Source organism: Canis aureus, chromosome 22, assembly GCF_053574225.1.
Source record: "Canis aureus isolate CA01 chromosome 22, VMU_Caureus_v.1.0, whole genome shotgun sequence".
In the NCBI taxonomy this organism is placed as follows: domain Eukaryota; kingdom Metazoa; phylum Chordata; class Mammalia; order Carnivora; family Canidae; genus Canis; species Canis aureus.
Window position 1 is genome coordinate 16,906,897 of NC_135632.1, and position 14,758 is coordinate 16,921,654.

The 14,758-nt window shown below is 49.8% G+C and overlaps 1 long non-coding RNA gene across 1 annotated transcript in view; it reads right to left on the reverse strand.

Moving 5' to 3' along the window:
- LOC144293812 (uncharacterized) overlaps window positions 1–14,758 on the reverse strand; it is an 82,715-nt gene that overhangs the window by 63,772 nt on the left and 4,185 nt on the right. The window lies entirely within an intron of this gene.

Consider the following 14,758-nt stretch of genomic DNA (forward strand, 5'->3'; position numbering starts at 1 on the left):
AGTTTCTATTTCCGGGTACCAGCAGTGGAGGAAGCAGGTGCTTCTCAGCACCTTGCAAAGAGTGCTCTAATCTGAAGCTGTGGGTCGATGGCTCTGTTCAGGTGGGCCCTAAAGGATGAGCAGAGGAGCCCACAGGTGTTCAGGATTTGTTATTCCAGGCCTGCTTAAGAACAGGTTTTAATTAGCCTAATTCTGTTGGAATTTATTCTTTACACTTGCTGACCAAATAACTGCATGCACTCAGAATGGAAAAGTCTCCAGACTTTTACTTTGATTCACCCTTGCTATAGCTGTGTAGTCACGCAGAAAAACACGCACTGAAGGCCAGTCAGGAGGACACTAATACCTCCCCAAACATACTCCAGTGTTTGTGTGCATGTGGTGCTAGAGAGGAATAAAACAGACCATCAGGATTTCCTGGGTCTAAATTAGTGGAGGCCTCCGATTAGGGGGAGAGTCCCTAGATCCCCACCGCTGCAACCTCTAGGGCTGCTGGCCATTCCTCATCCTGAGTTCTGTACCCCAAGGGGTCTCTAAGAACCTTGATAATGCAGGGGAATAGGAACCAAACAGCCTTGTCCGCAGCAAGCTGTGTGACTTTCACCAAGCTCCCTTCCCTACCATGCACCTCGGTTTCCCAAACTCTGAAATGGGGCAGCTCGACTAGATACTCTAGATTCTCTTCTAGCTCTGATTTCCTGAGGCTCTTAGTGCCCTCCTTCAGCCTGTCCGCGCTTTTCCCGGGTCCAATTCACTTCTGGCCATACTGGCAATTCTCCAAGGTCAGAGGGTCTTTGTTTTGTTTGCTGACATATCCTAAGTGCCAAGAACTTTGCTGTCCCAAACACGGTCACGGGATGCAGTGTTTGCATCCCCTGGGAACTGGACAGAAATGCAGACTCTCAGGGTCTACCCCAGACCTACTGACTCAGAATCTGCATTTTAATAAAATTCCCAAGCCAGTCCATGTACTGGCCTACAACAGTGCCTGTTACAACAAATATGAGTTTTATTTCTAGGAGACTGAATACACGATGGAAATGTATGATTGCATCGCGTTTACTCCGGTGAATATCCTCCTTACCCTCTGAACAGCATTTTCCCCACTGTTCTGTATGGAGTATAGAAGGCAAACAGCCAGAGTGTCCAGAAAAAGGGGGGTAGTGAGGGATCCTGTGGGTTTGAAACAGAGTTTCTCAACTTCAGCAGTATTGACATTCCAGGCAGATCATCCTTTCCTGTGAAGGGCTTCCCTGTGTAGTTAGGATCCTGAGCAGCATCCCGGCCTCTCTCCATTCCATGCTGGGAGTACCCACCACCACCTCTAAGTGTAACAACAAAAATGCCCCCCTAGACCTTGCTAAATGCCACCTGGGGCACAAAATAATCACCCTGGTTGAGACCCTCTGGTTTAAGGATATGGAGAGGGGTGGGGAAATATATGCAAGGAGGGGTTCGTACCTTTCTCAACAGGGAAAATCAGCAGGCAGCAGATTTAGAAAATACCATCCTCTCATAAGGGACTAGTTTGAGAGGTGTCCCCACCATTCACGAAGTCCTATTTGTTCTGGGGGACACAGTGGTATTTACAGTGGGAATTAGAAGCCACACCCTTGACTCAGAGGCACCCCCAGCTTCAGTCTCCTTTACTTCCACATGCCCAGAGTGGCCTTCTCTCCCATGTTTTTACAGGCTGAGACTTCCAGCACACTCTGCACCCTCTGTACTGACATCATAGCCTGGTAAGTGAAGACCCAATGAATGGAAGCTAGAAGTCTTGTGATTACAATTTTTGCGATTCAAATTCAGCGTTCATGTATTCGAGTCATTTATCATGCGCATCTCATGTACCTAGTATATCAATACTAGGAGTATAATGATGCATAAAGTAGACAGTCTCTCCCCTCGCGAAGCTTACAGTCCAGTAGGAAGGTGAAGAATCAGATATTCACAGGACTAAACATCTGATTACAGACTGGGATGAGGGCTCTGTGCCCTGCAGCCAGAGGCCCAGGTTCACCTGCCCAGACCCTTTCCAACACCCTGGAGGGGCCCTAATCATGTGGATACCTAATTTCACATTCATGATTTTTATTTATTTTTTTCTGACAAGTGGCCTTCAAAATCGTACAACGTAGACTCCATAAAACATCAGGGACTCACCCTGATGACAGAATACAGAGAGAGCAGGGAGGAGAGGATGGATTTGGGACCTGAAAAATGAATTCACGAGACTTAGGGATGGCTGGAGGCAGCTGGCCTTTCAGGCAAAATGATGCAAAGGCCCTGAGGCAGAGGAGGGCAAAATGAGCAGCATGATGAGCTAGATTCATCATCAACTCCTCAAGGAAGGGGTCTCCTACTGCATGTGCATCTCGCAGCAGGCATCCTGCCTCGCCAGCATCTCCCTGTCCTGCCCTGCCATAGGTGTAGGGCACCAGGCCCAACTAGGCCTGGAAGAGATGCCCTCATCTCTCTGCTTCATGGCTGTACCATGTGGCTCCCACCATTTCCCACCATTGCCTTCTTCTAAAATAAAAAAAAAACACAACAAAACCTACTGTATAATAAGTAGGTAGATACACACACACACACACACACACAGACATACACACACATATATCTTTCTCAATTTCTGGACTCTTACTTTGTCTCATTGATTCATGTAGCCTTCTTTTTTTAGTATCAGAAGGGAAAACATGTATCACCACTGTGCTCCTGATTTATTGCATTGACATTGCCCTGCATACCTGATCTCACATTCCTTTCCATTCCCTCAGGCCTTCTTTGCATCCAGTGTGCCAAGGTGTTTTGTTTATTTTGCACGAACAGGAAAACAGTGTTTTGGCCTCCTGGGTAAATAGAATTTCTAGCCTTAAATAAAGGTTCTCCCATGATACCAGATGCCGTCCAAATGAGAGGAGCTCTGCATCCCAGACCGAGGAAAGGATTTTTCATTTATGATAGTGTCTGTGTCACTTGGGACAGTATGATGCAAAATCCCATTTTAAACCAATAGTGCGCCAGATTGGCAAGGCACGTTTGGTAATTGGGTTAATACACAATCTCGAATTTCCTCATCCCCGTCCTTACACTCCCTTTGCTAACAGTGTTCCTGCCTTCACTTTTGGCAAGGGTCTCTATGCACAAACTATATTCGGTTTCACTCACCAAGTTATTTTCTTGGACCAAAGCTCAGCATTATAGACACACAGGTATGACCAATAAACAATCTATAATAATACACGTAGGAGCACTCCTCAGAGGATTTTAGAATTGTTAAAATAACCTCAGAAAGTCTTGTTCATGGCACCAGAGCCTGTGAAAACCGGAAGGAACCCTAGTGTTCATCTGATCCCACCTTTCTCAAATTATCAGAACACTGAAATTAATGGGAGTTTCACTATTAAAAACAAAAAGAATATGGTGTCCTATGGACCAGTTTGCAGAGCTCAGCTTTCCTTCTGGTGAAATCCACAATGGGTGTTTCCAGGCCCTGCCAGTCTTGTTTTCCATGCATTCCTCACGTGCAGCCTCTCTCTCTCCATCCTTCCTGGCACCCCGTAGCCCAGACCACCATCATCTCTTAGCCAGACTACCATAATGGGCCTCCCCAACCCCTCCCCTTGGCCCCTGTGATCCATTCTCCACGTGCAAACCAGCACGGTTTGTGATCACACATAAATCATGTGATCATAATACCTCCCTGCCCAAACTTCTTCCTCGGACACCATTAAGCAAATGGAAGACAAGTCACAGACTTGGAGAACACATTTACAAAATGTATATCTAATAAACGACTTGTGTCCAGGGTATGTAAACATCTCCAATAATTCAAAAATAAGAAGACAAAAAGTCCGATTAAAAAATGAACCAAAGGGTTAACTAGCCCTGTGTAGGAGGGCTGATGCCGCTATTTAGAAAGGCCTGCTCATGAGAGTGGCCCTTGGCTGGTACCTGAGAATTTGGCTTTTGGAACGCTGCCTGTGATTCTAACCGATAAGGCTCTTTTGTCTACCTGACAGGACTGAGTCCTGCTGTCCCAACCTGCCTAGGCTGGTTCAAACAGTGTGACTTAGAGCGAACACCTGCTCCCCTAGGAGCAGAATTTCATAAACCATAGCTGGTCTTGTAGGCAAAGGGCTTACAACACTAGCCCACAATAAAACCCTTGGTTTCAGAGTCCCAAACAGACTTCCCTGGACAGAAACACTGCACACTGTTGCTGTATTTCACAGGTGGAAAAAGTGTGTTGTGTGTGGCCACCATCACAGGAGGAAAACACTGGAAGCCTTCACCTGGACTCCCCCAGACTCTCCCCAAAGTGTCTTTTTCCCGGGCTCGTCCTGCCGTGTGTTCTTTCACTGTAATGACCCACTGCCATGAGGATAACTGCCCCTGAGCCCTGTGAGTCCCTCTAGAGAGTCACCAAATGTGGAATCCCAAAAATAAGACACTTGGCCAGAGAAGATACACGAATGACAAATGAGCACAGGAAGATGCTTGGCACCAATCGCCTTGAGAGACCCACAATGAGATATCACTTTGCACCTCCATGAATGCTTATAATCAGTCAGGAAAATCCCATTCTTAAGAATCTGTCCAAAAAGATATGCAAACGTGTGTCTGTCCACTCACTTGTGTGTGAATATTTATAGCGGCATTATTTATTACAGCCCCAAACTGGGAGAATTCAGGTGTTTTCAACTGGTAAACGGATAAACAAATGTACTGTATCCATGCAATGGAAAATTATTCAGCAACTCAGAGAAGGAACCAGTGATAGATACCGCAACAAAACAGATGACTCTCAGAAACACGCTCAGCGAAAGACGCCAGACAATAAAACAACATACTGTATGATTCCATTTACATGAAATTTCTAGAAAAGGCAAAACTATAGATAGAGGCACGGAGCAGACCAGCGGTTGCCTGAAGGTGGGAGTGCATGATTGCAGGTGGGCACAGGGAACTGGTTGTGGGGAGGGGGTGGTGGTGACAGGAATGTTCTAAAACTGGATTGCAGTGCTGATTGCACAACTCTGTACATTTACTAAAGCTCATCAAACCATGCACGTCAAATGAGTAAATTCTGAGGTATTTAAATTATATTCAATAAAGGCGTTTTTTAAAACATCTGAGCTTCCTTTGCTTGCCCTTGGAGTGGAGACCTGACTCCTCCTGGGGTGGCTGACCCCCCCAAGCTCCCACGCCCCACAGCTCACTCCTGTGGCTCCAGCCCCGCTTTGCTCAGTGTCCCACACCCACGCCTCTCCTTCTGTCAGCATTTTCCCTATGCGCCCCAACCCATGCGTGCTCTCTCTCTGCATCCCTCCTTTGGGCTCATTCCCATTTCTTCTTCAGTTCCCTGCCTCACCTCGCCTTTTCCAATAAATTAGACTTGTCCACTGTACCTGTACCCCCAACTCCCTGCCCTCCTCGTAAGAGAATTTCATCACTCTAGAAATGATGAGTTTGGTGGTGACTTGAAGTTCCCTGAAAGCAAGAATTTGTCTTAATCATTATTCTTTGTCCGGAGCACAACTCCTGGCTCAGGAAATATTTCAGAAAAGAATACCCTAATAAGCATCTTAATAACTCTGAGAAGCCCGGTAAACACACCTGTTGAATTTTGTATCAATCAGTGTTTCTGAAGCATGTTTACAGATGTATATACTTAATAATATGTGGAACATGATACTCAAAGTTGCACTTTACGAAGTTTTTTTTTTTTTAAGATTTTATTTATTTGAATTATTTATGAGAGACACACAGACAGAGACATAGGTAGGCTCCCCACGGGGAGCCTGATGCAGAACTCAATCCCAGGACTCCAGGATCATGACCTGAGCCAAAGGCAGACACTCAACCACTGAGCCACCCTGGCATCCCTACGAAGTTCTTATCTAAAGTTTTTCCCCCAGTTTTTTCTATTACAAACAGTCTTGCAAGAAATACCCTTATCCATAAGCCCTTACAAACCAGTGCTTTTGTGGGATAGGTTCCCAGGAGTGGTATTGCTGGGTCACATGCTACGTGTACTTTGTATTCTTATCGATGTTACCAGACAGTAGATGTTAGATTTTTTTTTTAAGTAAATTGATTTTTTTTTTTTAAGAAGACTCCTAGAGCTGCTGAAATTCTCATTTCCTTATTCCTTTGCAGGGAGTCACCTTCACTACTTTTTATACAAACCGAAGCAATATCCATCTCTTTATTTCTATAGATAATGTGTGATAATGAATTTTAGGAACTCGCTCACCATAGAGAGACACAACAATGTGCAAGCGAACATCGTTCCTGGTATGTTCAATGGGCGGTGAAAAGCAGGTTCTTTGGACCGATGGTGGATTTATGGATGGGTGGGCAGATGGTTTTCACGTCCTAGTCTTATACCTTGGGCCCAGGAGCACAGTAGCACGGCACCAGGACAACTGTGCTTGCCACCATCCAGCTCTTGCAATGTCCTGGCAGGTAGAACAAGTCACTCTGCCCGCTGCACCCGCCCCACACACTCTGCACCTCCAGGCTGGGGGTAGGCAGGTGGGCTCACACAAAGGCTCCCTCCCGGGCCTATTACCATGACCGCCCATGTCCCCTTTACTCCTCTGTGATGGCATTCCAGTACCAACTCATCAGTGGCTCCCCATTTCCTACAGGGTAGAGTCTACATAGCAGCTAAGGTTCCCCATAGCCTGGCCCTACTTGTTTCTCCACATTTTCTTGCTCTGTGTCAGACCAGGCCATCCCTCCACCCCCACGGCTCCCCCTCAGCCATGCTGTCGCCTGCCACACTGGATCATCCCACTTTCCCTGAAGATGCCAGCCTGTCCTACGCCTCCCTGCTTTTGCAAGTGTCACTCCCTCTTGGGAGTGTCCTCTACCAGCTGGGTCGGGCAAATCTCTACCCCCTCCCCCTTCTAAACTCGGTCCCTGTGCTCAACTGCCAGAGTGTCCAGGACACACTCTGTACAAGCCTCTGCTTGCTGTGCCCTCATCTCCCCTACACCTGCCCTCCTCCGGGCGGTACCTCGCTCAGGGCAGTGTCCTCAGCATCCAGCCCAGTCCCGGGCACCTGCCAGGTGCTTAGTAAGCGTTTGCTAAACATGCAGCTCTGACACTTGCCCCAGTTCTTCTGGTGAGGACCCACTGGGTTCGCGCTCCTGGATGTGCAGCCCATGAACAGGTGAGGAATAGGGAAGGAACTTAAGACACCATCTCTGACCGTGGAGCACAGACAGGCTCGCTGGGGGAGCCGAAGCAGGCATGCCAACTGTGTGCACACGAGAAAGAGCTCTGTCCTCCCGAGGCAATGTGGATGAAACAACACGACGGGGGGAACCCATGGTTCTTAGACTCCAAGAGAAGGGAAAAGGGAGGATACTTGGGCCAGGAGATCTTGGGGAATAAGTGTGGGCTGGGAGACTTTGGGAGATGAAGCCGCTAGTGCCAGGGCAGGAGGACGACATGGGATGACTGGACTGCAGGGGACAGGGGACAGATGGCACTGGGAAAAGATTTTGAGGCCAGATGGTGACAAAGGCCTCAGATGACAAGAAGAGAAGAAACTAGAATTTATTGAGGCTGTGTGTTCCTGAATCCTCAAAACTGCACTATAAGGCGCTGGCTCAGAGACATCAAGTGGCTTGCCCAAGATCACACAGCCAGGAAGTGGTGGGCCTGGAATTCAAAAGCAGTCCGACTCTAAAACCCAGGGCCACCACAAAGGAAGCCCACGGAGAGGAGGGTCTTCACAAAGATTATTAAAATGCAATTTGGAATGAGGTTTTTGTCCCTAAGCCAATGAGCTCCTGGCCTGTTTCTTCCCTTTTTGGAAACAGAAACCTGCCACCAGCTGCCTAAAAAGCGTATTCACCCTCCAGTGCTTCTAAGGAGACAGGTCCTAGACTGAGGCCTTGAGGCCAGCCCTGAACTGATGGGAGAGCTTGGCCCACCCCACCCCTGCCATCCTTCCCTCTGAGGCCACCTCCCCCTTGCCACAGGTCAGCGCAGCCCTGCTCCGGATTCACTCTCTGGGCGGTCCTCCGAGGGCCGGGTCACGGGCTTCCTGGAAATCAGTGTGTGTTTGACCAGCTGCCTCCCTTCCATCCTTCATTGTATAATTCTGCCCCAAGAACACAAAAACATTGGTCCAGCAAGATTTGTTCTTTTTAAATCTGGCCGGAGCCTCACTAGGGTGCATTAATCTTTAACTGTTTATAGATTTTTCTGCTTAGAATATATGCCCTGTGCTTTCATCTCACATGGGGATTCAAGTTCTGCTTCCATATTGATGATGACTTAGGAGACGTATTTTCTCTCTGGGATTTTCTTCTGCGGGCTTATCTATCAGATCCAGCACCCCAAAGCTCCCATAGATCTTTGCCTCATTCGGGGGACAGTAGCTGGTCTTAACCTTGGGCTTCAGGTCAGACAGAGGCAGACACGAATTCAGCTCCCTGCCCTGCCACTCCACCCATGGGACTGCAAGCAAATCACAAAATCTCTCTAAAGTTCATTTTCTTCTGAAAACCAAGACCCAGTGGAGTCATATCTTGCCCAGGGTTCTATAATCAGCACTAAGCACGTATATGGTCATAACGATGACTTCTGAAAGCCCTCAACTCTGCAAGGACTCCCTCTCCTCACCACCCCGCCTGCCCCCCACCCTCTTCCATCTCCCATCTTCTTCCAAGGCCAGCAGCCTGCTCCTTCTCAGTCCACTAAGTCAGCCTGTGGGGGCCGCCTCCAGCCCTCGCCTTCACCCAGCACCTCTAATTAGCTCCATAAGAAGGCCCAGGGTAAAGCACTGAAAACCAACTTCCTTAAAAGGCGGGGAAATGGGAAAAGTTGTAAATATATATAGTTCATATTTTTTTCAAATTTAATACTGGCCAGAAACATAGAGTTATCATCCAAAGTAAAAACACAAAATCAATGTCCTGTTTAAGTCTCAACTTCTCGAGTTCCTCAAGACTGCTCTGAGATACCCTTTTTCAACCAGCAAAAATCCAAGCTTTTGAAAGCACAGCCTGCTAGTGAGGAAACAGACACTATCAGGGGTCCGTGCTGGTGACACGGTGCGATCCTAGGGAGGAAATCTGCTAACACCGAGCGAGAGTACTTCAAGTATTCATCTTTTGACAGAGCAATCCCACCTCTAGGAATCTAGCCCAGAGAGACACTCATAAAAATATGAAAAGGCTTAACCTGTTCCTTGCAGCGCTATTTGTTACAGCAAAAGACTGGAAACAACCCTGAGCAGGAGGGGATGGCTTCAGTAAGCTATGGCACAGCCAAGTGGAGCGCGATGCCATGGGAGGGAAGGAGGAGCTCCTGAACTACTGCGAGTGATTTTAAGTTTAGGGGCGCCTGGGTGGCTCAGTTGGTTAAGCATCTGCCTTTGGCTCAGGTCATGATCCCAGGGATCCAGGGATGGAGTCTTGCATTGGGCTTCCTGCTCAGTGGGGGGTCCTCTGCCTCTCCCTCTCCCTCTGCTTGCTGCTCCCCTTTCCTGTGGTTTCTCTCTATCTAATACATAAAATCTTAAAAAAAAAAAAAAAAAAAAAAAAACAAGAGACAAGGATAGGGGTACCTGGGTGGCTCAGTCAGTTAAGTGTCCTACTCTTGTTTTCAACTCAGGTCATGATCTCAGGGTCCTGGGATTAAGCCCTGTGTCAGGCTCTGTGCTCAGTGGGGGTCTGCTTGTCCCTCTCCCTCTGCTCCTCCCCTGTTCTCTTTTTCTGTCTCTGTCTTTCTCAAATAAAAAAATAAATAAATATAATCTTAAAAAATAGCATATAGCATGCCATTATGTATCTAAGAAGGGAAAGTATGACTGAATGATATATTTATATTTACATTTAAAATTTTTTTAAAGTAGGCTCCACACCCATCGTGGAGCCCCAATGTGGGGCTTGAACTCTTGACCCTGAGATCAAGACCTGTGCTGAGATCTATCTAGTTGGATGCTCAACCAACTTAGCCACCCAGGCACCCTGATATTTATATTTTTAAATGAAAAGGTAGATCATAAGATAAAAGATATGTATCAACCGATGGCAACATATGAAACTCATTTGGATCCTTATTCAAACAAACTAAAAAAAATGAGATAAGTGAACACTTTCTGGATATTTGATAACATTAAGGAATTGTATTATTGGTTTTTAGTTGTGGTAATAGTGTTGTGTTATTTTTTTAAGATTTTATTTATTCATTCATGAGACAGAGAGGCAGAGACATAGGCAGAGGGAGAAGCAGGCTCTCTGCAGGGAGCTGGATGTGGGACTCGATCCCAGGACCCCAGGACCATGCCCTGAGCCAAAGGCAGAAGCTCAACCCCTGAGCCACCCAGGTGCCCCTGTGTTATTGTTTTTAATGAGTCTGTCCTTTAGACATACTTCTTGAAATGTTTCCGGATGAAATGATACGGACATAGGTGGTCTTTGCTTCAAAATAATTTAGAAATGGGGGGGGGGGGCAGGTGGGAATATAGATGAAATAAGATCAGCCGTGGGTTAATAATTGTTGAATTATGGTGGTGAATCCACAGGAGTTCCATATACAATTCTCTTTATGTTTATGTGCGTTTAAAATTGTCCATAATAAAACAGCTAGGAAAGCAAAAAGAGAGGGAAGGGAAGGGAAGGGAAGGGAAGGGAAGGGAAGGGAAGGGAAGGGAAGGGAAGGGAAGGGAAGGGAAGGGAAGGGAAGGCTTCCCATGCAGCGTGTGTCACAAGCTGTAGGAACAATTGTCATGTGTCAATGAAAGGTGGCACTGAGCAGAGCCATTTCTGGACAGAAATAAATCCCCAGGCTAACCCCACAAAGTGGGTGTAGGATTCTGTGGCCTGCAGACACGGTGTGTCACTTGCACTTCTGCATATTCATGAACGCATCAAAGAAGACCATCCCCAGGAGACCCGGCGCCCCTCAGCCCCATGGCCTCTTGACAACCCCTCTCACTCCTGAACACAGCCGACATGGAAAGGCAGCCTGGCTGGGCCACTCTCATCCCTTCAGACATTAACCTCGCAGATGGCACCGTGACAGCTCAGGGACTGGAGCAGGGTCGTTCTCCGTAAAATAACTCCAGAGACATATTTGAACACAGGAAAAGGGAAGATTTTTTTTACAAGTCACCAAAATAAAACGAGCCCTTTAGAAGAGAAGCAGGGGGTGTGATGTCAGATGAGGAAGGTTTTCTTTATAAGCACGAGGGAGGAGTATGTGGCCGCCTGTCCCCCGCCAGGAGACTCGAGTCTCTGGGTGGGGGAGACCTGCACCGGGTGGGATGGGGCTGGAGGCCCACTGCGCCCCAGCACCTTGCAGGGAGCAGCATCGGGGGCGGACGGAGACTCAGGGTCTGCTCCAGGGCCTTCTGTTCCACCCCCTTCGCCCCGAGCACCTGGGGACACCCGGCAAGCTGCTTGACCTCTCGGTGACGCGGAGACAATACTGCCCACCACGCAAGGCGATCATAAGGCTCGTGGGCAATCGAATCCTCTCGCGGAGACGGCTCCCTCCCTCACTGTAAATTATCCCCTGGAGCAGACTGATCCACTCAAGAGGGGAACACACATCTCCTGCCTAGCTCCTCTGAGCTCTCCTCTCCCCAGGACTCACCCTGGGGGCCCTTGGCTCTCTCCTGTCCTCCCTCCCTGCACCCCAGGAGTGCTCCCTGGGCTGACCAGTGGCACGACAGACACACAGCCCCGGGCTGGCTCCCCACTGGCCTGCTTCCTCCTCTCCGTGCTCTGGGTGGCTCTTTGTGATTGCTCCTGGGTCTCCGAGGCTCTTCTCTAAGGCTGAGGAATGGAGCAAGCCCAGTGAGGATGTTGTGGAGTGCTTACACCTCTCTCCCTTTCGGTCATTCACAGAGCCTTCCTCAGCACTCCGTTGTGCCCCGCCCCCTCCTCCCTTGGCCTTCCTTTCTACTCCTCCTCAATTCTCAGATCCCGGCAGTTGTTAAGATCCAGCTGGAGCCTCACTTCCTCCAGGAAGCCCTCGCTGATTGCCAACTCCACCGAGACCCTCCTCTCTTCTTTATACACCCTTCTCCCTTACTCTCTTTGCCTTACACATCCCAAGTGATCGCACCCCAGACAAAAAGAAACTCCACTAACTGAATAATGGATTACATCAAGCAGGATGGAGAGGGCTGAGAAGGATAACCATGATGATACCCAATGATTCCGGGACACAGAGCACTTTCACCTCGATTCCTTGGATTGACCTTAAGGCCCCAGAAAGGGGCACAGGCCAGCACCCTCTCTCCCTTGCCTTTCCCCTTATTCATAAGGCTCCCCTGGATCAAACAGCAATGTGCCTGGAGCATACTCTGTGTCATGCTCCTGTTTATGCATTGTCTCCTTTGCTTCTTACCTCCCTAAGAGATAGGTAATCAGGGTGTCCGCATTTTACAGATGGGGGAGCTGAGGCACAGAAGGGATAAGCCACTTATCCAAGATCACTCAGCTAGACAGTGACACATTCATTCAGCTTCAAACCAAGCACTCTGCCTCTAAAGCCTACCCTCACAACCAGCGCCCAGCTGCTGGAACAACACCGCCAGCAGGGGCCACACTTTGAAGAGCCCTCCAGGGAGGAGACCCAGAAGGACAGGAGCATACTGACCCACAGGGGGACATATGTAGCACAACCAGGCTGAATTAAGTGCCATGTGTCCAGCCAGCCAGCTCAGAAGAATGAGGTCAGATGAGCAGTAAATGTGGCCAGAGGAGGGAGGAGAAGCCAGATGTTGGTCCTTTGGGATGGATGGGGGAGGACTGGACAGGTGAGGAGGGCATGCCTCTCTGCCCAGAGCATGAAGGGACCACTGAGGCCATGGCAGAGAGCCAGAACTGACTGGGCCCCTGCTGTGTGCCAGACAGTATGCTGGGCACTTGGCATAAGGCCATCGCAGGAGACTCAGCACAGAGAGAAAGAAGAAAGAGGGTGAGAAATCTGGCTAGCTGAGCTGCATGACTCAGGGGAGCAGGAAAAAGAGTTTAGACTCTTTTGGGGGGTGACCAAGAAATGGCCAGTTCACTGTTTAAGTCTCTGGCTGGTTCTCTGTTCTGGTGAGTCAAGCTGACAAGGAAGCCCAAGGCCATGGGGAGCCCCAAGTGAACGCCACGGAGAACCCAATCCATGCCAGGCCCCACTCATCATCCACCTGACTGAGCCACAGGAGTTTCCTCTGGCACCTTCAGTTTGGGCAGGACTGCGATAGGTTGCCCTGGCTGTCCCACTGAGATGCGCCCTGAGCTGCCTGGGGAGAGACACAGAGCCAGGGTCCGTGAGAACAAGAGATGGCCTGAGCATCCCAGAGCCAGGTGGGAAGAGAGAGGAAAGCAGCCGGATAGGGGGACAGCTGTCTAGAGCAATGGTTCTCAACCAGGGGTGATTTGGTATCTCCTTCCCAGGCATTTGGCAATGTCTGGAGACATCCTTGTGGGAGGTGCCAACATGGATCTAGTGGGTAGAAGCCAGGAATGCTGCTAAACACCCTTCAATGCGAACAGCCCTCCACCAAGACCACCCCCAACAGAGAATTATGTGGCCCGACATGGCAACAGTGCCTGGTTGAGAAAGCCCGGTGTAGAGCAAGCTGGGTAAGGGGGGCTTCAAATCCAAGGCTCTCGCTGGGATGGAGCTGCCCCTACCCTGAGGAAGACGCATCCTTCCCTAACTCCGCCAGATGCAGTGTGAGGACTAACAGGAGCCCCAGGCTGGGGGGCGAGGGGGGAGCCACGGCAGTGCTAGGGGAGGAAGAGAACGCACCTGCCGTCACCTACGCTTTGATTCGTGCAGAAGGCAATTTATAAGAGATATTTTGTCTTTAATGGAGGGTCAAAAAGTCAACCCAGATGATTCTGTCATCTCCTTCCTGACAAAGGCAGAGAGGTTTTGCAGCACTCTGACAAGCCCACCAGGTGGGAAATGAAATGTGATCAAAGATCTTCATCGTGGAACCGTTTCTAACCCGCAAAGGACCGGAACCAAAAACACAAATGTCCATCAGTGGCGGACAAGCTAGGTCAAACAATGGAAGGCCCTGCGAAACATGACATTTTCTCTGTGCAGAAATAGAAAGGTCCCCGGAATGCATCAAGCGAAAGACGCAGCGCGCAGAGCGCCGTGGGGAAAGGGAAGCCTAGGGGTGTTGGTTAGGGCCTGCACTGGCGGAGAGCAGGAGATCCCAAACCTCGCTGGGCATCAGAACCACCCAGAGGGCTTTTTTTTTTCTTTTTTTTTACACTTTGTTCAGACGACATCAACCTTGCTTTTATTTGAAGGGGGTGGGGGGGTGGGGGGTGGAAAGTCCCCGCTTGCCTGGCCCTGCGCGCAAGCACCCAGCCCTCCTGACCCCGACGGCTGCAGACTAAGGCCTGCAGGTGGCCTCTTCCTAACCACCTGGGCGGACGGCAGGAGGCGGCTTCTTGCCCCCCAAGCGCTGGAAGGAATCTCGCAAGAGCCCAGGAGTCGGGGGCCCTCCTCCCCCTCCCCCTCCTCCCCCTCCCCCTCCCTCCCCTCCCCCCTCCCCCTCCTCCCCTCCCCCCTCCCTCCCTCCTCCTCCTCCTCCCCCCTCCTCCCCTCCCCCCTCTCTCCCTCCTCCTCCTCCTCCTCTCCCCCCCCCCCCGTCGGGAAGCGGCCCGGAGGTCGGAAAGCAGGAGCCCGCGGGCCCGGGACGCACCTGCCCCCCCACCCCGGGGCCCACCCCGCCCCGCGAAGGGGCGGAGCGACGGCCTCG